The sequence below is a fragment of the Heteronotia binoei genome, chromosome 4 (assembly GCF_032191835.1).
Source record: "Heteronotia binoei isolate CCM8104 ecotype False Entrance Well chromosome 4, APGP_CSIRO_Hbin_v1, whole genome shotgun sequence".
NCBI classification, from domain to species: domain Eukaryota; kingdom Metazoa; phylum Chordata; class Lepidosauria; order Squamata; family Gekkonidae; genus Heteronotia; species Heteronotia binoei.
The window spans coordinates 63,236,559-63,262,956 of record NC_083226.1 but is presented as its reverse complement, the minus strand read 5'-3'; the positions used below and the strand labels follow the sequence as shown (position 1 = coordinate 63,262,956).

General features: G+C 41.9%; 1 protein-coding gene across 1 annotated transcript in view; it reads right to left on the bottom strand.

Annotated features, from left to right (window-relative positions):
• Positions 1 to 16,801, bottom strand: part of PIP5K1B (phosphatidylinositol-4-phosphate 5-kinase type 1 beta) — a 150,857-nt gene extending 134,056 nt beyond the window's left edge. Inside the window, exon 1 of the mRNA XM_060237430.1 lies at positions 16,325 to 16,801. The gene's annotated coding sequence lies outside the window, so the exon portion shown is untranslated. The remainder of the gene's footprint in view (positions 1 to 16,324) is intronic.
• Between the last annotated feature and the right edge of the window lie 9,597 nt (positions 16,802 to 26,398).

The following is a 26,398-nucleotide window of genomic DNA, read 5'->3' as shown; positions in this document are numbered from 1 at the left end:
TGGACGATGTACAACATATATAAGACAACAACAACAACAAAAACCAATTAAAAGTAAGTTACAGAACATTATAACAATCCAATGGTGAATAAATAAATAACCCCAATTCTGACTCCCAGCTACATTCACAGGTTCAGGAGGGTGTGTGGAAGAGGGCAAAAAAGGTGGAAATAATAAAGAAGGGTGCCAGACATATGGAAAACATAGCTGTCCTGAACCAAAAGCCTGGCAGAACATCTCTGCCTCAGACCCTGCAGGGCCCAGATGGTAGTAGGCAGAGAGTTCCTCCAGGTTGGGGCCAGGGCTTTAAATTTTCAAACAGAAAACTAATTGCCATCCTTACCTAAGCAATATTTAGAGTCATCCAGATTATATGTACAATACATAACATAACACATGGCACCTCCATCAGCCCACTACTACATACTAAATAGCTTAGTCGAGTTCCTGAATTTTTGGCAACTAGCACAAGGCAACCTAATTCTGAGTTTGAATGGCTAGTAAGAAAGTTTGTTCTTTTCTAAGCATACAGCAAAATTCCTTTTAAATGCTATGGAGAATAGCTGGAGGAGATATAGAGCGATACACATCCACTCATGAAAATAACAAAGGTCTGTTGGGTTTTCTCTGAAAGACTAATATTATTGGATTGAAAAATCCTACCTGTTTTATCCATGTTGGTATTTTGTATTTCTTTTGTGGCCAATTAAATATCATAGGAGAATAAAGCTGTAACCCTAGGCGAATTTAGTAGAAAATAATTTTCATATACTTCCAAGTAAACATGATTCAGGCTGGGTTCAGGACTGAGCAGTAAAAGTAGTACAAAGACAAACAGAATATGCCCATGCATACCAGAAAAGTACAGCAGGAACCTTTATGAAGTGTCTTCACTGCAGGTAAACTTGCATGCTGTTTACAAGGCATCAAGTTCAAAAGAAGAGAAATATCCTATAGGTTAGTTAACTGCATGGCAAAAGTGTAATTGAACAGTAAGCAGGCTGCTTCTTTGCGCATGCTTTCCATTACTTATTTTAAAACTGGATTGAGCTACTTAGATAAACCAGAAGAAGCCCAGATCACCTTTTGGGAACGGTGCAGGGCTGCTTTTGGCATCTAGTCTTTTGCTCCTGAAGATAGAATTGATGATATTTCTACAAGCAAATCCTTCTGGGCTAACGGTGCTTAGATTTTTTTTTAACCGTAAAGACAGACATACCCCTCTTTAAAACAAATGTAAATTAGCACAGAACGAAACTTTGCACGTATCAGTTCCTCTGTTTTTGAATACTGATTATACAGACAGTAGACATCAATAATAACAATATGGACCCTAAAGGCTAAATACACCAAACAACTAATGCAAACATGGGCCAAAAGGTGTTCAGCTGACAGATAAACACTGGAAGAAATGTACCAAAGAAACTTGAGTTTTTACACTTCTATCACATCAGTTTACTTCCATACATTTGCCTAGTAATAGCTATTTAATGAAGCAACAATTTGAAAACCTCAGTTAACAGAAGCCTCAGATCAGTAAAAGAAAACCAGCTGAGTTGCTTTCAATCTTCCATGAGCAGAGTGGACTTCATGGAAGGTGACATAGCTGCCTTCTCCTTCTTTCTCCAGTCTTTCAAGGTCCTAAAAATAACTTCTATGGTCAGAGATCTTTGGGAACAATGTGAGATGTGACACAGCATGAATCATTCTAAGTCCAGCCTTCTCATGCAAAAACAGGGGACATTTTCATTTATTTCTCTTCTCAGTTAAGTCCTTCTCCAGAGCATTCTACCTTCCCAGGTATCTCCAAAAGTTTGATGGGGAGGGTGAAGAGGAGCATAAAACAGAATGAGGCTAAGATGAAAGCATCTCCTCTCACAGAAGTTTGAAACCAATCCATAGTATTTATAAGCAAAAAGGAGTATAATGAAGAATCAAGTACAAGGTATAAGGGCTGGGACAAACAGTTCTTAATATCAAGTCACTGACAACCTTCTTTGAGAAACAGATCCTAAAATATCTTACAGCTATTGCTAAAATAATCTTTGAGGAAAAACTGCCAAAGTAATGGCACATTCAAGAGCTATTTATAGATAAGCTGTTATCTATTAAGACATGGTTTTGCATTTCTAGAAAATACTCATTTAAAGCATACGTACTCAGTTAAAATAATTAACACCCAATGCATGTACATTCATCGTATGCCTGTTTTGCTGATGAACTTAGTCATCATCCTTAGCTCATTTTATTATTCCCTACAAAACATAATTAAATGAGACTGGAATAGCATTTTTTATTTCTGTACCACATAAGGCAACCTCTAGAATCAATCATCTCCTTCAACAATCTTCCATCGTCTGGCCTCTTCAGACAATAGAAGATGAAGGAGAATGGATTTATACCCCACTCATCTCAGAGCAGCTTACAATCTCCTTTCCCTTCCCACAACAATCTGTGAGGTATGTAGGGCTGAGAGAGCTTTTTTGAGAACTGCTCTTGAGAGAACAGTTCTATGAGAAGTTGTGTCTTACTCGAGGTCGCAGCAGCAGCTGCATATGGAGGAATGGGGAATCACACTCGGTTCTCCCAGATTAGCGCCCTTAACCACTACACCAAACTGGTTCTCACACATCAGCCTTATATAAGGTGAAGTCAGGTGGAGTCGAAATTTGTCTTCCTTTCCATCTGCCCAGCATGCCAGGCTGGCCCCCAATGGCAGTGGATGTCCACTCAGTGGTATAACATCTGGTTTGGAGAAATACAGTTGAAATCCTAGATTAAAACATTCTGTCATGGTCAGCATTAGGATAGCACTGGCAATTAAGGAAGTCAGGGATGTAAAGCACTCTTCTAGCCCTCCATTACCTACTAGGCATGCTGAAATCTTTGACTTGAACAGCAACACCAGGCAAGCTTTTTGAACTCATTTGTTTACACATAAACACCAGGATTGGATTACCTCTATGTTGCTGATGAAATGCACTGTGAGCACTGCACCATGTTGAGCATAGCACGGTCACTGCAGTTTGAGGCTGCTTCTAATTCACTTCCCAGCACAAAAGGAACCCCCTCCCTCCATTGTGGTTGTATGATAACTTGAACAACCCCTTTAAAGCAGGGTGTCTCTGAAAGGTTGTCTCTTCTTTGTGCCGGCCAGTTGGTTACATCCTTTAAAACGTCCAAATGGGTAGCCCGCATCACCAGGTTTTTGTACCTGTATAGCTTGCAGCATCTATCTGAAACATGATTACAAGATTTGCATGGATTCATGAGCAGGCATGACTAAAGGAACACAGAGGTACTAAGTTGTAAGTCTCAACTTTAATATCTCAAATGAATCCCCCCCTTTTACTATGTGCCTTTTTTAAAAAAAAAAATCAGAAGTGGCAGTAGGTGTAGCACAATAACCATGGAAAAGTCTAATCATATGAAAAAACAGCATAATTGTACAAATTAGAAGCATTTGAATTGGTCCAAACAGCTTGAACAATCAGCTCCCTCAAACCAGTAGGTGATAGAGTAGTTGCTGCACATAACACTGACCTATCAGCCCAAAGTTGCATTAAAGTAGTTAGTTTTCAGCGGGTACAATTCTAGGCACACTGCTGAGAGTAGTCCTTATTTGACATGCATGCACAACATTCACAGCTGTGGATACAACACCTAAGCAGTAATGAAAACAAAACTATGGGTGATTGGGATGAGAGGGTGGATCACTACTTGCATAACTATCAGAGAACTATGGCAGGATATAAATCCAATATCATCATTCTCTACTAGTTTCTTCATTATGTGGTGGAAATATTGAGAGATCCGTTTCTGTCTTGCAGTAAGAGTCAGAAACTTTAAAAATGTATCTCTCCTAAATAATATGTCTTCAAGCAGACAATAGTGGAAGTAAATATTCCAGCAATGCTGTTTTAATTCTTTCACTTTCCTTTGCTTGCTACTGTTCATATAAGGAAAAATGCAATTTAGAGTTTACTAGTGTAACACAAAATACAGACAATGGGGTCAAATCTCACTGAGCAAAGCAGCTTGCATTTTGCTGATTCTTCACTCCTGCATTAGCCTTCCAACTCTCCTAGAGATAAAATTTCTGGGGCATTTAGAGCTGCAGTGTGTGGGACTAGGTGACAAAGTAGGGTTGCCAAGTCCAATTCAAGAAATATCTGGGGACTTTGGGGGTGGAGCCAGGAGACATTGGAGGCGGAGCCAGGAGCAAGGGTGTGACAAGCATAAATGAACTCCAAGAGAGTTCTGGCCATCGCATTTAAAGGGGCGGCACACCTTTTCAATTCATTCTTTCCATAGGAAATAATGATGGATGGGGCACCTTCTTTTGGGGCGCATAGAATTGGACCCCCTGGTCCAATCTTTTTGAAACTTGGGGGGGTATTTTGGGGGGAGGCACTAGATGCTATACTGAAAATTTGGTGCCTCTACCCCAAAAAACAGCCCCCCCAGAGTCCCAGATACCCACAGATCAATTCTCCATGATTTTCTATGGGAATAAATCCCCATAGGGAATAATGAATGCCCAGAAGACATTTCCCTCCCCCCTCCCCCGCTTTCTGATGACCCTGAAGTGGGGGGGGGTCTCCAAACCGGGAGGGGGGGTCCCCTGCCCGCACCTGGGGATTGGCAACCCTATAGGGGGGCAAGGGCGTGGCTGGACAGGAGCCGTTTCTTAAGCCTCACCTCTCCTTCTTGTGCCTTCCAGGAGGAGATGGACACCAGCCCCATGGTTTCCTCTCTGCTCAGCGGGCTGGTTAACTACACAAACCTACCCCAGGGCAGCCGGGAGCACGAAGAGGCTGAGAACAAACGGGGGACACAACAGCCTGTGTGGGGGGGGGGAGCTCTCTTAGCTTCCAGACTCTCTCTGTGCCACTGGAGGAAACCTCAGGTGCTGCGCCGGGGCTATGTCTGCCTGGCCTGAGCTGACTCTGGAAGTAGGTGGGCCCTCTCCCCTCCCCGCTTCTCTTCTCCTCTCCTCTTACGTTGGCACCAAGAAGTAGGTGGAGCCCACCCCCCCTCCAGATCCGGGCTTCACCAGTGCCTCCCGTCCTCCTCCTCCTCCGCCGCCTCCTTCCGCCTGGCCGCTCGGTGGTGGGCTTCCGTGGGGAGGGTGGGGCTCCGCGCTGCTGCCGCCGCCACAGCAACAACACCAGCGCCGCCGGCCCAGGCACAGGCGCAACTGCTGTCTGCCGCCGCCGTGGCCTGAGCTAAAGGCTGCCTGAGGAGAGCGGCAGGTCTCCTCTCCCTCTGTCCCACCAGGCCCCAACGAAGGAAGAGGCCTCTGGCTGAGGCCCACCAAGTGGGGCCTGGTGGGACGGAGGGAGAGGAGACCTTCTGCCGCTCTCCTCAGGCAGCCTTTAGCTCAGGCTGCGGCGGTGGCGGGCAGCAGCTGCGCCTGTGCCTGGGGCGGCGGCGCTGGTGTTGCTGCTGCTGTGGCAGCGGCGGCGCACCAAAATTGGCGCCGTTTCCCCCCTCCTACTATCAGATTTTTTCAGAGCGGGGGAGGAGGCTGCAAATTCAGGGGTCCCCCACCAGGGCGGGGGGGGGGGGGGTTGGGAAGCCTATGACAAAGTCATGGTCTATGGGTAGAAATCTTAACTCCTACAATAAATTTAGGTGAGATCCAACCAATATATACATGTTCTACCCATTACATTAAATTGTAACTGTAAGTATTCAAACAGAAGATACTTCTATCAAAAGGAAAATACACAAGAACTAAATTGGGGGTGCTAAAATATTGTACCTCTTTAAAATGTTTAACAATTTCAGCCCCATGTATTTTCAAAGATTCTAAAACTAAGCATTACTCTTCAGTTTTTAATATATTTTCCTCGCTATACTGTATGTGGCAAATTCTAAAGTGCAAGTTGAACTATTTTCTGCTTGTTGGGAGAGGCCTTGGATATTGGAGCTAGAGAACAGAGAGAACCAAGTAATATAATGTCAGCTCAACACACTGTTTCAAGTGCTTCATTCATGACACAGTACCCAATTTCTAATCTTTGTCTATGGCAAGGAGATACAACAGCACAAGCAAGGGACCAAGGTTTTTTTCAGAGTATCTACACAATTCCAACAAACCAGCACACTGCAGTTGTACTTGGAACATGAATTCCAAATAACTTATAACATCCGCACTTTAAGAGCACAATACATGAAATGTAGAGAAAAGGTAACAAAACACAAGGCTTCCTTAAAGTAACATTTCTTTTTAACAGTGGCTTTTAAATTTCTTTTATTTGATATCTGGTCTGATAAATTGGTGAGTAAAGATCAGAAATCTTTAATCTTAACAATACTGGTTAAGATGATGACTGCTAAAAATTGGAAACACCCACATACCCCCACAACTGAAGTTATGATAAGTTATGGGATCAGTATGTAATGGGAAAGACAATGGATAACGCTTTCTTCGATAATGATACTGATTTGGCTATAGATTATGATTTGCTTTGGGCCCCGGTTTTGGAATTCTTTGGGGGGGGAAATGTTTTGCCTTAAAAAATGAATTATAGACTATTTCTCAATTCTTAATACCTAGCACATCATGTACTGTTTTTGTAAATTGTTTTGTTATATGCATACAATGGTCTAAGTTGGATCCTTGTATGTTAGATTTATATTTTTCTTATTTATTTTCCCTATGCTCCCTTTGTATTGGATTAGATTTAATAAAGTATTTTTTTTTAGAAAAGTAACTTATGTTGTGGATTATTCCAGTTGAAAGGCTCAAGTCCTTAGACATACATACAGCCTTTTCTTCACAGTTAGTGTACTGAAACACTTTTGGGAAATTATACTTGCATAACTATGGTCAGGAGTTGGATCACTAGTTAAAAAATCACTGGTTAGCCAGCTGTCTGCCTTTTCTGGGCAGAAAAAAATCCAGCTGCTGTGGTACATGTCCTGGGTACATCTAGATTAGATTGTTGTAATGCACTGTACATGGGACTGCCTTTCTTTAGTTCTCTTTAGGACTGCATTAGTAGTGATTGGTATTTATGCAACACAAGATGTATTTTCATGTTACTGTTAAGTCTTCAACCCAACACAAAAATACAGAGAAGCCAAACCAAAGTACTGTGTGCACAGTCCATATTCCAAAAAGCAAATGTTTAAAACTTTAAATAATTAGAAGAATTATTCTTGTACATCGTATGTTAGAATGGAGTAAATGATCTATTTTACCAAAAAATCTATCAAGCTTAATTAGTACCTTCAAGTACCTTTTGATATGGGGCCTACTATCTGAGGTAACTATAGGTAGCTCATTTCCAACATGTAATTAGCTGTGTGCAATTATGTCACTGCCAATTATGTCACTGCCAGATAGTTATGTCACTATCTCAGTACTGAATATCTGCAAGTGTTACAGATGTTCTATTTTTAATTTATTTTAGCTGACACTCAGCACCGAAGATAAAGTCTACCATCCCCTCCTGAGAGCCATATTCTCTTTCAGAAGCCATATCTCTGCAGCAAATGAAATACACATCTGACATTGACAACAACAATGTTAAGGACTATGCACATTGTCACACATTGAAGGAAGTGTCTGCAAATTTTAAACTCAGCATCACTGGTACCCCAATGCTTTGTAGGAACTATCGTTTCTATAACTTTGGCATGGAAAACTTGCACAAACACTCTTCAAACTCCAACCTGAAAAGTTAAAGTCAAAAATATCTCCTAGGTAATTAGTATATGACCCTTTATCCATCACAATCTGGCAAAGCAATAAACATGTTGGCTAAACTCAACAGAAAGCCACTGGTGTCTGTAATATATGTATCAAGTTTCACAAGCAGTAACATGGTTATAAACCTTACAGCCTAATATACTTATAGCATATGTACATACATATAGCACACACACATACAACTCACAGCATGCATGTACCACTAAATAAGATGTGAAGCATACAGCTGTAGCAGTACATGCTCAAGTAAGAAGTCTTACTTTGTACAACAGGGATTACTCCCAGGTGTAACACAGGAATGCAATCCTAGCTGTCCTTACTTAGAAGTGTATTACTTAAATTAAATTGGGCCTACTGTTGAATAAATTTGTTTAGGATTGGAGCACTAGTTCTTCTAATCCTCCTTCCATTTAAAAATAAATGAAAAATTCCTTTTTTTGCATGAGGTATAAAGAAACAATCCTGTATTCGTTATCCACAGACCCTTCACTGCTGAGACCCATGGTCCCTGAAGCTCCCTAAGATGCTGGGGTCCTAAGCAGCCAGAGGTGCCACAAGACTCCATATTGTACCTAACCACTGAATCATGACCAGACATATATGCAATTAAGTTTGTCTCCTGATGAGACAATCAGCTTCCCATGAGAAAGCTACTGCCTTCCCCAATCAGTCTTTGTTCAGGGACTCACTGGTATCCCTTACACCCAGGCCAAAATGAATGACTAAAGTTTGTAAGACACTAACATTAGATCTCACTCCACTTGGGAGCATCCATTACAATGAAGATCCACACAGTAACCTAACCAAGCCATTAACAGAGAAGGTAACATCATCACCTGTCCTCTTAGCAGTCCCCAGATAGCACCATGAGTTTCCTTTTTCCTCTGTCAGAAAAAACTGTCAGAAAAGATTTAGGAGTTTCTCAAAGCAGGTATTTTAGGTGCAATAGTAGTTCTGAATTGTCCCTCTACTACACTGACAAAAAAGACTCTGCTCCACCCATATCATCCCTCATCTTTCTATGGGCCTCATACCAATTTGTATTTGTTATATATCTTGAGGGTTTTTTTTAAAAAAAAATTAAGCATAATAAATCAACAATACAACCATAATGGATATCATAGTACATATTTAAAATTTAGTAAAATAAAAACTCTGTAAATACAGATGATACAACTTTTAATGGATATTCTCAGCTGGCTGCCAAATCATGCATCCAATCTTGTAGCTAAGCAAAAGCTATTAATTTCTCTTATCTAATTATAATGAGTACAGAAATTGCAGGGTATGTTTATATATATGGCATGAGGTGAAGCTGAATGAGGGGCTGCAGACTGAAGCATGCTAGTACCTAGATCAACATGGACTCATGAGAAATATTTTTAAAAACCCTATGCAGTGTGCAGCTATGTAAAATGCAAGTTGAGACAACATGAGAGAGCATTTTGATTCAAATTATGCTATACAAAGTTAGCTTCAAGGCTTGTTTACAACATCAGGTCCCCAAAACAATCAACAGTCCCATATTGGATTATGGTCACCAATTTTTGCTAAGAGCTATGAAGGCTTCCAAAGCCCTGTCTTCAGGTTTTTACAGTTACCTTAATGCAAAGTGGTAATAAGTGGCCCCTCCTCCAAACCCCTGGCACATTTCAGGGGCTCTGTTCATTTATGGACCCTGTCCCAGATATATTCTTTGATCACATAAGTAAATTCAAGAATGAGCCAAGGTAGAGAAATTATTTTGAAGTAAATGTGTAACCAATAAACATAAGCTATGTGGCTGGAAATTGTGTGGAACGTAGCCAACGAATGCAAGAAGAACATTCCTTTCTCATACTTAGATACAATTTTTTTGAAACATACTGACTTTGTTCAGCTACCAAAGAATTTTCTTTGCTCAGCAACATTCTAATTTGTATTTGTTAAACTATGACCAGGAGTTGTACCACTAGTTATTAATGTCTAAGTGACTGGTATTGCAACTCAACACAGCATTAAATTCTGTTTTTGCTTAAGGCTTTCAATGGTCTTAGACCAGAGAAACTGCACACTGCAATGTTAGATATTTCTTCTGTGGCTGAAGCAGAAATTGCTTTGCAGGATGGCATGGAAAACTATCCACTACATTAAATCAAGTTTGGTTCTTTGATCTACTTCATGGCAGACAATACCCAAGGATATATAAATCATTCCTCAATTTACTCAAGTTATCTTTCAAGAAAATGAAACAAGGTTTGAAAGTAAAACTGTTTTAAAGCTTCTCTCATAACTATATCCAATTCACATTTTTTCTTTTCCCTGTACACTGACGACTCAAATGAATATATTTGCAGGTGCTTAACAAAATTTAAAGGTACAGACACCATAAGTGGTAATACAGTACAAACAAAATGCCAATATCCATGAGAACCGGAAATATGAGAACCACAAAATATGAAAATTCAACAGGATGGTTCAAAACTATCTAAGCAGCAGATTTCTAGTTGTAGACTAGCACAAAAGTAACAGCAAAAAGCCACCCATGTGTGTCGAGATGACTAGTGCATTTCATAGACTTTATCAATGTGGTTGGCTTTTGTTGCTGTAACTAAAAATAGAAATAATGATATTGACATGACCATATGCCCACTTGAAACCAGCAAACAAGATGGAAACATATAAAATCCTTACTCCAGTTTCCTGTCAATTTCAAGCCCCTCCATCTCCAGTTAAAGATCCATTTCCCAAATGACCAACAGGTGTGTTTTATCAAATAAAGGTCAACCTCTCTATTCCACAAGGTCTCATTCAAATAAATGAATAAAAATCTAAATGTTGGTTCAAGACAAATGGGACATGAACACAATTTAAAAATAAATTCAGTCTCTTTCTGGAGTAAAATCTCGGAAACATTTTCTGTCCTATGTGGTTTGGCCCTGTCTGTATAAATCACACAAAATGTAAGGTCCTCTGCTGTATGGCCCAGTGCCATATAGTGTTTGACCTCTGAGGCTTCTTGGGTTTGATGATGGATTCTGGTGTTCTAAAATCCGTGTTCTAATTGCACAAGTTGATATTACAATACTAATAGCGAAATAATACTGAAAAGATCACTAGTGCCTTTCAGTTTATACATTTATCCAATGGGATTAATTGGATTATTAACAGAGAGCCAGTTTGGTGTAGTAGTGGTTAAGTGTGCGGACTCTTATCTGGGAGAATCGGGTTTGATTCCCCATTCCTCCATTTGCACTGCTGGAATGGCCTTGAGTTAGCCATAGCTATCACAGGAGTTGTCCTTGAAAGGGCAGCCGCTGTGAGAGCCCTCTCAGCCCCACCCACCTCACAGGGTGTCTGTTGTGGGGGGAGAAGATATGGGAGACTGTAAGCCGCTCTGAGTCTCTGATTCAGAGAGAAGGGCGAGGTATAAATCTGCAGTCTTCTTCTATATATAACAGGCCACAAGGACATACCTTGTGTATCTGTTTTGTGGAGCAGGAAGCAAAAAAAGAGAACTGAATATGAATGTTTTTGTTGGGATCCTGAAAGCTCTCTCCCTTCATCATGTATTTGCATACTTTAGGGTAGCCGCAACAATTATTTCCTTTCACTCCTATGCCTTCATTGATCTTATTTTGCACATCTGCCATTACAAGCATGGGTTTTTTTTTAATATTCCTGCATCTTCTAAGACTAATATTAGGTAAAGACTGATATCCTGACAAATGTGAAATAATATACCAGTGTCTATTAATAATCCAATTAATCCCATTGGATAAATGTATAAACTGAAAGGCACAAGTGATCTTCTCAATATTATTTTGCTATTGTAGCAACTGTGCCCTATTAATAAATATATATATATATATAAAGGAGTGGTTGAGGAAGACATAGTTTGAGATTTAAAATATGCCTAATATAATTTTTTAAGCATTAAGGCATAAACTATGTATTCTCAGCCAATAATTGTCTAGTTAAGGAATCCTATACAGAATTACTCAGGTCTATGCATATTATATTTTATTTATTTACATTATTTATAGTCCATCTTTATCACTGGAGTTGGTCCACCACGGTTCTCTCAATCACTTTGCCAAGAAAGATCATGTTAGAGACTGGACAATAATTTGCCACATCATTTTGTTTCCTTGGGGAAGGTTTTTAAAGTAGCAGATGGATAACTGCCTCCAAGTGCCTTTAGTTAGTGACTGATTTATAACAGATACTGAGGGTTTACTGATGCTATCCTTACATGATGCTAGCAGCCAGGATGGGCAAGGATCCAGAGTGCAAGAAGTGGCCTTTGCTGATCCTAGGACCCTAGGATCTTGTTGATATCCATCACAGAAACTGGCATAAAATGATCTATGAATAGACCACGGGGTGTATTAGTCCTGTCTTCTGGTGGCCTGTACTATAACTGTCATCCAGATCACAGAACATTCTTGGCAAAGGTATACCGTAACTGTTTCTTCTTGGTACAATAAAGGTCCAGATTTTTGCATCAACAGATTTTTGCATGGTTGCAGAGCTACCATGAATAATCAGGAAGGATGTGAACTAGATGATGCTACTATAGCAGAGCTGAATCAGCTCTTTGCCGCCATCACCATCACTTCATAGGTCTTCCAATAGCATAATTTGGTTTTCTACCAACATCTTTGTAGAAATCTTCCAGCCCATTTCAAGTCACCAAGTTGGTTGGTAAACTAGTGGGCCAGTAAACTAGGGGTGGAAGTGATTATAGAAGGGCAACCTTGTCAACGGCTTCAAGGAGTTTCACGTTCAACACCCCCACTGAAGTCTCAGCTGGCATGTGTTTGGGATCCTAAAATCCCCCATAGCATTCTGGAATCTAGTAGGATTCATCAGCCTCCATGGGTGGACCATTCTAAGCAGACCCCCTTTATGTTGGGTGTTTGGAGCCACATTCACCTTGGCTTTAAGTAGGTATAAGACTGTATCAGAACTGGTTCCTTATGTGTACGTAATTTTTTTAAATAAGCTTAATTTGGCTGTCAAGTCACAATCGACTTATGGGGAGCCCATAGGGGTTTTCAAAGAAAAAGTCTAACAAAGGTGGTTTGCCATTGCCTGCCTCTGGGTAGCGACCCTGGACTTCCTTGTAGTCTCCAATTCAAGTACTAAGCAGGGCCAACCTTGCATAGCTTCTGAGATATGAGGAGATCGGGCTATCCCAGGCCATCCAGTTCAGAACACTTAAAATTAATTTACAAAGGACAAAATCTCAATGACAATGCCTTAGGTTCCTGAACAATAGCACAGTATATATTTAAAGTGAATTAGTCTATACTTTAAACTCTCTCCTAGTATTAAACACAAATCACAACACACTGGCTGGATGGCAATGGCACATCTTAACAGCCACAAGAGCACTGTGTCCCAGTATTCTCTCTTATTGTCACTGCCAGATGTTCCATCTGGGACATTCAGTGATTAACTGTATCTTCAAGTAGTTGAAGTAGCAACTTTTAATTCTGGAAGATGCAAACCCATTGACTGAAAATGAGAATGTCTGTAGTTTATAACATGTAATACTACATTTTTCTATTTAGTTACAAATGGTGGGGAGGGCGGGATATAAATAAAAAGTATTATTATTATTATTATAAAATGGGAAATATATCAGTTACTATTTATAGCAGTGGTTTTGAGAAAATAGTCCAAATTTAGGGATACTAGAAGGTTAGGCATAGTAGTCATTCTTACATATAACTGAAAGGGGGGAAACGAAGCAGGAGTCAAGTAGTACCTTTAAGACCAACAAACTTTTATTCAGAATGTAAGCTTTCATGTGCATATACACTTCCTCAGATGGGGAATGAGGTACCGTCTGAAGAAGTGTGCATGCACACGGAAGCTTACATTCTGAATAAAAGTTTGTAAGTCTTATGCTTTGTTCTACTACTTCAGACCAACACAGTTGCCCACCTGGATCTATCTGAAAGGGAGAAAGTTGCTCTTTCCCCACATTTTTCAATAACTAAGCAGATACTACTTTACCCTGAACCTCTTCTTAGATATTACTTTGATTTGCAAAATGTTGTAATAATATTCACATTCACCTTTACAAGATCCCTGTTAGGTCACTGCTCTGCGTATTTTATGGATACGGTTTTTACTATAACAGAAGCTTCACCAGCAATGTGAGTTGTGGGTCATGCTATGAAAGTTTCAGCTGTTGATTCCTTCAGATCAAGCTGCTGTTAAAGGCACAGGAACACACCAGATTGATTTTTGTTTGTTTGTAGCCAATTAACCACCCTGTTTAGGGATGGGAAATCAAGACTGAGAGACAGTTACTAAGATCACATAATAAACCCATGGAAAGCCTAAGAACTCAAGTCTCTCTGTCTATGAGACAGGTAATGGCTCTCTCATCAAATGAGAAAATGCAGATTGGCCTTAGCAAATGGAGGGGGGGCAGTGAAAGCATACTTCATAATCCAAGTAAGCAAAATATCTGTAAAGTGTATGAACTCATCAGATCTTCAGTATTGGTGATTAAATGAGAGATTATGAGCAAAGCTTCCTATATTTGCATGAATGGAAAGAGAAAGGGATGGACTGCTGATCACTGGTAGAAGTTATGAGGGATTTCATATAGCTTAGCTGTAAATTTATAGAGGCACTCTTCAAAATCATCAGTTTAAAATATGTTTCTCACACTTCCCAAGCCCATTCCCATTTTTTTCCCCAGGAGGTAAAATGAGCCACCTGAAATTTTGTTCAGGTGACCTAATGCACCAACACTTCTATGGAAAAAAATTTAAGACAAAGATAAGCACAGCAAATATACAAAAGCATGTTTTGCATACAGTGAAAGAGAAAACTCTCCCCTGCACTGACTACATAAAGCACTGCAATACCTTTTGGTTCCAGGAAGCAATGCTATTTTAAGCAAACAACCTTGTGATAATACAAGGCAAACCACATATACTGAGTCAAAAGCTTCTTTCAGGAACATCATGAAGCAAAATTAAATGTTATAAAAGCTTGACTATATAACTATTTCACTATGCAACCAAGCACAATCTTATTTGTGGCCCTGCCCTCTTGCCCAGAGAAAGCCACTCATGAAAACACCCCCCTGCAGGAGTAGCCAACAGTAGCTCTCCAGATGTTTTCTGCCTACAACTCCCATCAGCACCAGCCCCCTGTACTATAGCAGACTTCCACTGTTTGGGCCTATTTTCCCCCTGTTGTCTACCCTCCCCCACTCCCGCCATATCCTGAACATCTTCAGTTTTAGAGGAACACATTCATTGAAGTGTCACAGGAAGCACCTTTTGCATATTCCGACATAATTCAATAAATAAATAAATTTAATACTTTCTCTTGCATCAGAGAGTTTGAGGCATCTCTCTATTATTTACGTAAAGCAATTATACTTAGCAGGTACTCTTTACTTAGAAAAAGTATATTTGTACATCCATTTAAATCATGTTATCCAAATCCTAAAAGTACTAACCTACAAATAATCTCCCAGACTAGCATGTTCATTCATGACTGGCGTACAAGAGAGATTCAGTTGCCTTAGTTTGATCTTATTAGGTAACAGAGCAAATGCACATAGAAATCCAATCTGCTGCTGTATTATTTCGGGGGGTGGGGGGGGAATTCCTCTATCCTTGAAATTAGCCAAAGAAATTCCAGAGATGGAGAGCAAGAAACTGGGGGGCGGGGGGGGGGGTTAAAATGGCCTAGCTCTGTTGAAATGTTAATACAGGTCTAACTGCTGCTGTTCTCCATCACAAGATGCTTCAGTTACTAGCAAGCAAAACTAAACAGGGAGTAGATGAGAACATGTTAAATGCCATAGATGTATGCAGGCAGCCAAGAACTGCAGTGTTCTTGCCTAGTAAGGACACCTACACACTCAGCATGAGGTTTCTTTGGGGTCTGTTCAGGAGGTTTTGCTGCTGTAGTACAAATTGAGGCTTGTGTTAAGTGCAGTAATGACTGTTCCAGAGCATTGATTTTACTGTCTGACGTGAAACCACCCATCTCAACAACTTCCCTGAACTCTGTAATCATCAGCTGCCTCTGCCACCAGCCAGCAGCAAAGGCAGGTTTCTGGCACCTGCAAGACTGTCCAATTTGGGGAGGGGGAAAAAAGGTGGTGAGGGGGGAGAAACCTGCATTCCGTTTTAAAAACAGAATCAATTACAGCCCCATTTTCTAACTCTTACTGATCTCTTGTTTGGTATCATTTCCAACCAAGAGGGGTGGAAGAGAGAAAGAAAAAACTAAGGATAACAAAAGACAGCACTGCCAACTGCTACATCGCGACGCTCCACCTGTTCAATCCGGATACCGAGCAAGAAAGGAAACGGGGGGGGGGGGGCAAAAGAGCCTTTCCGGGTGCTCCTCCGTCCAGCCCCTAGGACTCCGAATCCGACTGCCACACAGCTCCCACCTTTTCCACTCCGACTCCCCACTCACCTTGGCGCCAAGCCTCCACAAGAGCTGCAACCCCAACAGCTCCTGTGTGGCGTGCCGTGTCATGCCATGCCAGGCGGGCTCTGGTGAAAGGCAAAAAAAGATGGGAGGGGGAGACCTTCTAAAAGCGGGCCAACAACCCCTGATTCTACCTACCTCCAGCAACTCCGAGCTTGCCGCAGGCGACGCAGTTCCAGGAGGCAAAGACGCTTCAGGCAGGCGCAGCAGGAGGAGGGAATTGCGGCGGGCGGGCGGGCGGCCACTGGTCTCACTCCCGCTTAGCTCGGCGGCGTCCTCACTCCAGCCCACTTGCACCTACGCGCTGCAGGAGCTACCAACGAGGCGCCAGACCGATCTCCCGCAGGATCGCAGCCGCCTCTGCCTGCAAACTCCAAACGCTGGGCTTCTGCCTTTCCCCGCCAGCCCGGCCTCTCTGGTTGGAGAGCGACGAGTCCCTTCCTCGGAGTCTACGCCAGCCAGTCAGTCAGTCTCCCCGGAGCTCAGTGCAAAAACCCGTCAGCCGGCCTCTTCGCTCCCTTCCTCCTTCTAGCTCTGGCGCGGGGAGGAGAACAGAGGAGAGCCCCAACACTGCGCCGCTGGCTCAGGCCCCTCCCGCCGCCCGGCAGCACCGCGGCTCTTCGCTCGCTTCCTTCCTTCTTTCTCTTCCTCCCGCCTCTCCCTCAGCTCCCCCCAGGAGCCTGGGCTTCTTACCCTCCTGCCTCAGGGGCTCCTATCCTCAAGGAAGGCAGACGGAAGCCCAGCGGAGACGCGCCAGGCCTCTGTCGGAGGGAGGGATCCCATAAAGGTTCCCTGAAGATGGGGGCTCTACCTTGGGGGGAAGGACTAGGTTCCTTGCTTGGCACCACCCACAACTTCACGATTCCCAGTGTTTAAGCAGGGGGCTTAGGCTTGCGTTACCTGCTTCCTTTATTTTTAAGGAACCTGTTTTTTTAGACTTAGGTTGCATCCTGTTTCAGGGTGCCACATAGCCCTTATTCCTAGATAGAGCAACTTGGTTTTTTCTTAAAGATTTCTTAATAGTAAAATCTTTGCCAGGACACATGCAATTACTGTGAAGGAAGAACCTAGGTTCTGTTTTTGGTCACACTTTTATACAAAGGTTTTAGAGAAAAGTTCAGTCCAGTTTTTTCCCCTTCATGCAAGGAGGTAGTGCCATCTGCACCACATCCCCAACTTTTATATGGAAATTGTCTGCTGACCATTTCCCCATTATTACTAACTTTTCCATTTTCACAAGAAAACTGTTGAATATTTCTTAATAGGCCCTACTAAAGCCACAAGTTCATTTCCAACAGCCACCTTGTTAATTTACTGTGCTAACATTCAATTGCAGAACATGGCTCTTTAGAGTAAGAGACTTTTCAGCAAACTGCATCCAAATTATTGGATCATGTATAGCTGTGAAGTGGGATGGCCTTAATATGAGCTGATCTTGGCTCAGTGGTAGAGTTTTTGCATTTCAGTCTCTGGCATCTCCACTTGAAGATTTGAAAGTAGTAGATGGTATGAAAGACCTCTGTGTGAGACTTTAGAGAGCCATTTCCATTTAGAGTAGACAATACAGACCTTGACAGACCAGTGTTCTACCTCAGTATCAGACAGTTTTCATATATTCAGCTGCATGATAGAAATCCATGGCAGCAAAAACTTTTGCCCCATCTTGGCAGCACTGATGAGAAATAAAAATCCAGAATACAAAACAAGGAATGGAAGGAGTTCTGGAAGAAGGAAGCATGTGTTCATGGGAATTGTACAATAATGATTCATATCAGTGAGGGTCAATAGAGAAATAAAATGAGAGAAGAGTGCTGGCTCTCCTTATTCCAAAGCAGCATATCTCCATAGATCATAACAAATGTATTTCAAAAAGTTGCGAGAACATGTCACTCAACAGAACATTACTTTTCCTTCTGTTTAAGTTTCAGTCTGTTGTTAAAGACAATGTCTGGTATGTTCTTCCTTCACTAAAGAGTCTACATTATGGGAATCAGAATCCCTTTGTATCAGAATGCAGAATCTTGGTAGTGTTATGGGACAGATCTCATTAGTGGCCAGTCCTAATTATGGGTCTTTGCGGCAGAGAAAAAAGGCATCAGTTCAGAAGTTCCATCCTTCATGAAGCCTAGAGGGTGATCTGAGTGATGGAACAAGGAGACCAGAAAAGGGCAATATCCAGGGATTGGGGAAATGCAGCTGGGAATAAGCCATGGAAGAAATCGAAATAAGGTATAGAAAATAGGTAGGATATCAACTTGTAAGGGACAGTGTGGGGGCTAAAGGAAGCCAGGCTTGAGATTGTTCTAGATTGGGTTTCCTCATTCTGATTATCCTTTAGGCTTCATAAAGGATGGAACTTCAGAGCTGATGCCTTTTTTCTCACACACACTTGTTGGCACAGTACAAAGTTCACTCCAATATTGAATTCAGCTGGATTCAAGCAATCCATGATCATTACACTTCAACAGTTCCTAGCAGCAAATACATTTAACCCTGAAGTTAACATTGGGCCAGGAGAAATATGAAGCAAAGAACTGATTTATGAGCAAGATAATATATTTTATACTGGCTAAACAGGGTCTCAATTATTTAGACTAGATTCTGGTGGATAGCCATGTTGGTCTGAAGTAACAACAAAATCTGACTCCAGCGGCAACTTTAAGACCAACAAAGTTTAATTCTGGGTATCATGAGATATTGGATGAAGTATACGTGTGCCTGAAAGCTTATACCCAGAATTAAACTTTGTTGTTCTTAAGGGTGCCACTGGACTCTTCTAAGACCCCTGACTTCAATGAATACAGAAGGGTGTGACTCTGCACAGGATTCCACTGTTAGAGAACAAACCTAAATAGTTTTACTCAAGAGTAAGTCTCATTTTGTCCAGTGGGACTCTCCCAGACAAGCATTAATAGGATCACACAGAGATAGATCTGTAGTATGTAACATGGGTAGCCAATATGGTGCCCATGGGTATCATAGCACCTGCTGACACCTTTCTTGGTTCCTGCCAGAATGTGGGTATAGCCATGTGTGTATAGCAGATTTGATTGGTAGTGCAGAATGTGGGTATAGCAGATTTGATTGGTAGTGCAGATTTTTAAAAAAATGTTGCTTTGGCAACAGCTGATACCATAATACAAGGATCTTCCATGTGTGACTGAAGATAAGCTGCAGTAGACATTTTGTGGCTGCGCTCATCACACTGTTAGAATGCCAAAGGTGCCAACAGGCTTTAAAACACTGAGACCCCTAGTGTAATGTTAAGCAGCATTTAGGGTCTATAAGATAAAGGAAAGGAAATTTGGGCATTAGACAAAGCCAATGCTTGAAGCTTTGGGTCAAGTTAATTTTTTAGTCTGTATTGTTTACCCTTAAACAGTTTTCTAAGTTGGGAAGGAAGGAACCAAGTCTGAAGTGTTCAGTTGGCAAAAAATGCTTTTGTTATGGATGCCAATGGAAAGTTTCTAATTTGACTTTGTCAAAATATCATGCATTTCTAGTCTCTGGGAAAGTCCACTGTCACATTCTCTTGCTTAAACTCTATATGTGTTTCAATGGGACTTGTCCAGGAGAACTGTCCAGTGGACTGTGCTCTTAAGGATCTCTTAAGACATGGAAACAGGTCAGATGAATTTACTCTGGCACAAATACGACTAGCGCTGCATTCACAAATTCCACTACCCCTCTTTTCTGGGAGAATACAAATGGAAAACAGCAGACTCATACTAAATAAGTATTCATGTTTGGCTTTCAATACTTTAAATATACTCTTTGAAACAGCTCATGAAGCCTTCACTAAAACTGGTTTCACAAGAGTATTTGTTGTTCTGTAATTACTAATAGTGATCATACTCTAGAAGGCATAATAAGCTTTACTCAATAGGGCTGTGCTTCTTATCATAATTGGACTTTGTACTTGCTGTCACAGAGCCTCGGCAAAACAATTAAAGATAAATGTCACTGGAGGTTCAAGATTGAATACAAATTGTTCCTTTTGGCTTAGGTTAAATAGTTGATGTCCTTGTTTTACCTAGTGTGACCCCCTGCTCAGTAAAAATCAATGAACCACTTCCCTTCTGAGCAATTCAAAAAGGAGCAAATACAAAAAGAACAAATATAACATGCTACTGCAGAGGATCACTCCCCTGCCCCTCAGTTCTGTACACTGTTTTCTAATCAACACAAGTCTTTTGCTACATCAGAAACAATATTAATCCTTAGAAAATAGCCTTTTTTTAAAAAAATGCTGAAACAAATGCCCTGGGGAATTAAAATATTTGTGTCTATAGTTACTTGACTACTGAAAAATGCAGCCAGTAGACCTATAGTTTCAATCAATAAACCACTTTCTCTGGAGCAATGCCACTTATTGTGGTGTGACTTCTGCAGAGTGAGCAGCTTATGGAATGGAGCCAAATACTGCTTTTAACATTCTTGTTTGGGTCGGGCAGGGGGGATAAGAGCGCCAAGGACTGTCCTGTGCTTATAGGATGTCTACTGGGGAGCTGCAGTTTCTAAGTTCCCAAGAGATGAAGAAAGTTTTCTCTTTGTATAACAGATGGGAATATGGTACACTGTAGATGTTTTTGAGAAATCACTTGTATGGACATACTGATCTTGACATGTCTGCTATTTATATTCTTGTGGTGGTCAAACCAAGCGCGGAAGGCGCAGCTGATTCTGTTGATCTTCCTGAAGACTTTTGTGTGGTCTGAAATCATAAGAACATAAGAGAAGCCATGTGGGATCAGGCCAATGGCCCATCCAGTCCAACACTCTGTGTCACACAGTGGCCCAAAAAATTATATATACATATACATATATATACATATACATACATATATATATATATATATATATATACACACACACACACACACACACATACACACACACACTGTGGCTAATAGCCACTGATAGACCTCTGCTCCATATTTTTATCTCACCCCCTCTTGAAGCTATGCTTGTAGCCGCCGCCACCACCTTCTGTGGCAGTGAATTCCACATGTTAATCACCCTTTGGGTGAAGAAGTACTTCCTTTTATCCGTTTTAACCTGACTGCTCAGCAATTTCATCGAATGCCCACGAGTTCTTGTATTGTGAGAAAGGGAGAAAAGTACTTCTTTCTCTTCTTTCTCCATCCCATGCATTATCTTGTAAACCTCTTATCATGTCACCCCACAGTCGACGTTTCTCCAAGCTAAAGAGCCCCAAGCGTTTTAACCTTTCTTCATAATCTTCGTTCGCGAAGCCAAGCTGAGAGAGAGAGAGTGTGCAATGCACAAAAACTCCTATAAAAAGTCCTATCACCTCAATTATAATTTGTAATTTATAACACAGACCTCTACAGTACTGGGCAGAGCTGATAGAAATTGAACTAGAACACTAAAGGGAATGTAATTTGTCTTTGCTAACTAGGTCCTAGATTAGTATGAAAGTTTGCTAAGCTTTGTAACAATAAAAATTTGTAACAATAAAAACATTGTTCTAAACCTGTGTCTTTCCTTCTAGTAGATCACTATATGCCAGCTGAGAATTTCTAATGTGACAAATTGCTAATGAGTTAAATAACTCACTTTTCCAAAACCAACATTTACTGTGAAGTCTTTGGAACAAACCTGTAGTCTCCACCCCCTGCTGAATTTAACCCTGTTCATAGAATCATAGTTGGAAGGGACCCCCAGGGAAATCTAGTCCAAACCCTTGCACATTGCAGGAAATTCACAAATACCTCCCCCTAAGTTCACAGGATCAGCATCGCTGTCAGATGGCCATCTAGCCTCTGTTTAAAAACCTCCAAGGAAGGAGGAAACCCCCCCCCCCATGAAGCCTATTCCACTGAGGAACTACTCTGTGAGGAAGTTCTTCCTAATGTTGAGCCAGAAACTCTTCTGATTTGATTTCAACCCATTGGTTCTGGTCCTACCTTCTGGGGCAACAGAAAATTCCACACCATCCTCTGTATGACAGCCCTTCAAGTACTTGAAGATGGTGATCATATCACCTCTCAGCTGCCCTCTCTCCAGGCTAAGCATACCCAGTTCCTTCAACCTTTCCTCATAGGATTTGGTCTCCAGACCCTTCAACATCTTTGTTGCCCTCTTCTGGACCCATTCCAGCTTGTCTATATCCTTATTAAAATGTGGTGCCCCAAACTGAACACAATACTCCAGGTGAAGTCTTACCAGAGCAAAGTGATATTTCACTTCTGCTGATACAGCCTAAAACTGCATTTGCCATTTTAACCACTGCATCACACTGTTGACTCATGTTCAGCATATGGTCCACTAAGACCTCTAGATCCTTTTCACACAGACTACTGCCAAGACAAGTCCTATAACTATGCACTGAATTTTTCCTACCTAAATGGTGAACTTTACATCTATCCCTGTTAAAATTAATTTTATTGGTTTCAGCCCAGTTTTCCAGCCTGTCAGAATCATCCTGTATCCTGTTTCTGTCTTCTATTGTATTTGGAACCCCTCCCAATTTAGTATCATCTGCGAATTTAATAAGCATTCCCTCTATTCCTTCATCCAAATCATTCAGGGCCATAGCCAGGATTTGGAAGGTCGGGGGAGCACATAATTTTTTGGGGGGCACTCATTTCCCCTGGCACCCCACACAACCTTCCCTTTCCTCCCTCCCCCCCTCCCTCCCTGCTGCTCTCGTTGCCTCCCTTCCCCGCCACTAAAATAGTGAGTGGGGCTGGGGGCAGAAGCAGCCTCCAGCTTCCGGCATGAGTTAAAGGGAGAGACTTTAATGCACAGGAAACTGGGGGCTGCTTCTGTCCCCGCCCCGCTCACTATTTTAGTGGCGGGGAAGGGAGGCCAGCGACCAGAGCGGCAGGGATCTCACCAGGCTTCCTTCCATACCACTAAAATGGTGCATGGGGCCAGGAGCAGAAGCAGTCCTCAGCCGTGGGCCCTTTAACAAGAGCAGGGTGCTGGGGGCTGATTCTGCCCCCAGCTCCACGTGCTATTTTAGTGGCATGGAAGGAAAGCTGGTGAGAGAGCAGCCTCCCTGCCCGCTCTGGTAACTGCCCTCCCTTTCCCCACTAAAATAGTGAGCGGGCTGGGGACAGAAGCAGTCCCCAGTCTCCGGTTAGTTAAAGGGCCCGCAGATCAGCTGGGGCTGCTCCTGTTCCTGACCCCACGCTATTTTAGTGGCATGGAAGGAAGGCTGGTGAGAGAGCAGCTCTCCCTGCCACTCACGTCACTGCCCTCCCTTCCTGTCACTAAAATAGCACACGGGGCTGGGGCAGAAGCAGCTTCCAATCCCCAACTGCTCCGTGGGCCCTTTAACTCAGGCGGAGTGCTGGGGACTGCTTCTGCCCCCAACCCTGCAGGCTGTTTTAGTGGCGGGAAGGGAGGGCAGTGACAAGAGCAGCAGGGAGAGTCACTCTGGCTGCTGACCTTCCTTCTCTGCCACTAAAATAGCATGCTGCTGGGGGGCAGAAGCAGCAGCCAGCCCCCCCCCTAGAGTTAAAGGGCCCGCCAATCAGCTGATTGGCAGGCCCTTTAACACAGGCAAGAGGCCCTGGCTGCTTTTAGTGCCACCCGACCAGTGACCTCTCCATCACCTGGGGGCTCCTTGGGTGAAATGAGTGCATATTCTTCTTCTGTCTATTAATAGAATCATACAACCATAGAGTTGTCATCTAGTCCAACCTCCTGCACCATACAAGAATTTCACAAATACCATCCCCCCCACACATACATCCCCAGTGACCCTTGCTCCAAGTCCATAAGGTGGCAAAAACCTTCCAGAATCCTATATGGCCTAGGACCTGCCTACCTGAAGGACCATCTCTCCCCACATGTTCCCCAGAGAGTACTGAGATCGGGAACTCAAAACCTCCTTGTTATCCCCGGGCCAAAAGAAGCCCGTTTAAAATCTACCAGGGACCAGGCCTTTTCTGTTATGGCCCCTTCCTGGTGGAACCAGCTGCCGGAAGAGGTGAGGGCCCTGCGGGACCTTGCTCAGTTCCGCAGGGCCTGTAAGACAACCCTCTTCCGGCTGGCCTATAACTAGCTGGCACAAGAAACTAAGTGTGGTTTTACTAGATTTCTGCTGTCCTTAATGTTGTAAATGGTTTAAATGTTTTAATTATTTTAACTGTTTATATGCTTAAAGCTTATTTATGTGAGATTCTATGTTGTGAGCCGCCCTGAGCCACTTGCTGGGAAGGGCGGGATATAAATCATAAAATAAATAAATAAATCCCTTGCCAAGGTCTGGAGAAGAATTGCTGACTGATTTGCCTTCTGCCTGTCCATTTTTTGTCTCTGTTGTGTCAGGTTTTAGACTGTAAGTGCCTCAAGGCTAGAATCTTTCTTCTTGTACTAAACAAATACAACTGTCTTTCCTCAAACCTGGGGAGGGGCTGTGGCTCAATGGTAGAGCATTTGCTTGGCATGCAGTTTAATCCCCTGGGTTCAATCCCCTCCAAATCCAGTTAAAAGGATCAGGTAATAGGTGGTGAGAAGGACCTCAGCCTAAGACCCTGGAGAGTTGCTGCCAGTCTGAGTAGACAATACTGACTTTGATTGACCAATGGTCTCATTCATTTTAAGGTAGTTTCACATTAAGATCTTTTGGAGCTGATTCATCATATCTTTAAAATATGTTATGATCATGCCAATTTATATATTTTATACAACTTAGAATTAGAATATATATATACACAGGGCTCCTTTTCTAGCAGGAGCTCCTCTGCATATTAGGCTACGCCCCCTGATGTAGCCAATTCTCCTGGAACTTACAGTATGCCCTGTACTAAGAGCCCTCTAAGCTCTTGGAAGATTGGCTACATCAGAGGGACGTGGCCTAATATGCAGAGGATCTCCTACTAGAAAAAGAGCCATATATATATTTTCTCTCAGGGCTTTTTCTTTTCTTTTTCTTTTTCTTTTTTTAGCAGGAATGCACAGGAACGCAGATCTGGCTGGCTTGGTGTCAGGGGGTGTGGCCTAATACACAAATGAGTTCCTGGTGGGCTTTTTCTACCAAAACCCCCCTGTGTTAAACAATGATGATATCAGAGGTGTGTGGTCTAATATGCGAATGAGTTCCTGCTGGGCTTTTTCTACAAAAAAAGCCCTGTATATATGCGTGTGTGTGTGTGTGTGTGCGTGTGTGCACATATATATAATCTGAATTGAGGTGATTCTATAGGAAGGTTTACAAATACCATCAGAAAACAATTCAACTTTTTATGAATGACTTGAGATTACTGCTTATACAAGGGTAACAGAGATCTCAGCAAAAATGGGAGCATGACCTATACAGGGAGTTTTTATAAACAGACAAATAACTGAGGTTTCGATATAAGAGACTTTACTGTAACTGCATAAGTAGAAATTTCTCATTAAAGCAGGAGTTGAAATCACAACTCTAGGATTGTTGCATATGCTATAACCTCCCCACCCCTTATTAAAAATGAGCACAGGTGCAAAGCAGGAACTTCCCTTACATCTTTTCATTCATTATGTTTGAGCACCTGTATGGGGAGAATGCACTGTATGTGATCCTCCTGATGCACGTGGTCACCATTTTCTCTTAACTTTTCAGCCTCTGTATAAGTGAAAGGAACAATATATATACCAAGGCTGAAAATCCACATGCTGTTCGTCTCAGACAAAACAGTGGTTGAACATATTGGAAGGATCACACATAACGCATTTTCCCTATACTAGTGGTCAACCAAAACAACTGAAAAGGGCTATTTGCTATGGTATATTGGGAGGGTCACACTTATCCTGCTTCTAGATGGGACTTCCACTGGCCTCCCACAATCCTATTACTGAATAGGTCCATATCGTTTTACTTTCCACAATGCATCAGATGCTCCCAAACTATTCAATGGCCCATGAAGAACTTTCCTTCAGAATGTGTATGGTGCATGCTGTAACATAAAGATAAAAAGCATAAACAATGGCTGCATTTTTATATTAGATACATCATCATGTTTTGTCTGGTGTAGGAGACTGACTCTAAATGACCAGCTGGTAGTCTCTCCATCATTGCCAGATTATCAATAGTTTTGATCTGGAATAAATCAATGTCCATAGTGCAAATTATGCAAAAAGTCTCCTATCATAGATCTACTCTTTTGTTTAGTCTCCTATCATAGATCTACTTATATTGAATATGCTTGTCATAACAATAACTGGGTAATCTCACTACTTTGAGTGTGTGTTAGCATC